This window comes from Tupaia chinensis, unplaced genomic scaffold, assembly GCF_000334495.1.
Source record: "Tupaia chinensis unplaced genomic scaffold, TupChi_1.0 Scaffold000458_2, whole genome shotgun sequence".
Taxonomy (NCBI): domain Eukaryota; kingdom Metazoa; phylum Chordata; class Mammalia; order Scandentia; family Tupaiidae; genus Tupaia; species Tupaia belangeri.
The window spans coordinates 987,437-988,480 of NW_006159967.1; the positions used below are offsets into that span (position 1 = coordinate 987,437).

The window sequence follows — 1,044 nt, forward strand, 5'->3', positions numbered from 1 at the left end:
GCGAGAGCTGCGCTCGGCAGTGCCCATATGGTCTAGCGGTTAGGATTCCTGGTTTTCACCCAGGCGGCCCGGGTTCGACTCCCGGTATGGGAACGCTGTACCCTTTTAAAAAAAAATCTTAGGAAATTGATTTTATTTTTCATTTGCCCTGGTTACATTCGTGTTCCGCAGTGCGGACGAGTTTGTGGAGAAGAGGCATCAGCGTACTTAGTGGCACTGTGAGGTGGGCTGCGCTCTAGGAGCCACGACTGCCGGGCGGTGCGTGCTGGAGGAGCGAGTTTCACTTTCCCCTGGGCGCTCCCCGCCCCTCCAGCCCGAAGCCGTAGTTTTCCAGACGCTCGGGAAGTGATGATTAACTCCGGCCTTGCGTTATCTCCTCCCAGAGTCCGCCTCGGGCCCACACCCTCCTCGGCCACCCGCTTCCGACCGGTCCCGAGAGACCGGGCGTGTGAGCCCCCCGCGCGCCGCTCGCGTCCCGGCTAGTAGCCCTTATCTGTGCGCCGCGTGTTTCCGAGACCGCCCGCACCCCTACTCCGTGCGCTTTCCGGACTTTCGGCCGCCTGTCACCCGGTCGGCCGAGTGTGCCTCCTGTCACCCCTGGCCGGCCTGCGAGGTCACCCACCCTGACAGTGGGGCGCCGGTCGCAGTCTCCGAAAGTACCCAGACTCCAGAGTAGGTATCTTGGAAGGGAATCGATCCCCGCCTCTTTAAAAATCCCACAAACAGCCGTGGAGAAGAGACACATAACTGTAATATTAGACATGTCTTTAAAGCAGAAAACGGACTTTTCAAAGGCCTTAATGTTTTGATGGTCTCAAAAAAAAAAAAAATTCTGGGGTGGTGGTTGGGCTTGGAAGAGACAAAATTGGCCGGAGCCTGGGGAGGGGATGTTATAACAAAGTTTCACTGTACTTTTAAATATAGAAGCCCTGTGTTTATGGCAAAGAAGGGGCAGCTGTGTCAGCAGCATGTGAGCTGTAAATGAAACAAAAGCGTTATCTTAAATGCAAGCTGCAATTAGAAAATACGGTCAGCTATAATGTT

General features: G+C 54.9%; 1 non-coding gene across 1 annotated transcript; it reads left to right on the forward strand.

Annotated features, from left to right (window-relative positions):
- The first annotated feature begins 21 nt into the window (after window positions 1-21).
- TRNAE-UUC (transfer RNA glutamic acid (anticodon UUC)) lies at window positions 22-93 on the forward strand. The gene has a single exon. It is a non-coding gene; the product is annotated as a tRNA-Glu (tRNA).
- The last annotated feature ends 951 nt before the right edge of the window (window positions 94-1,044 follow it).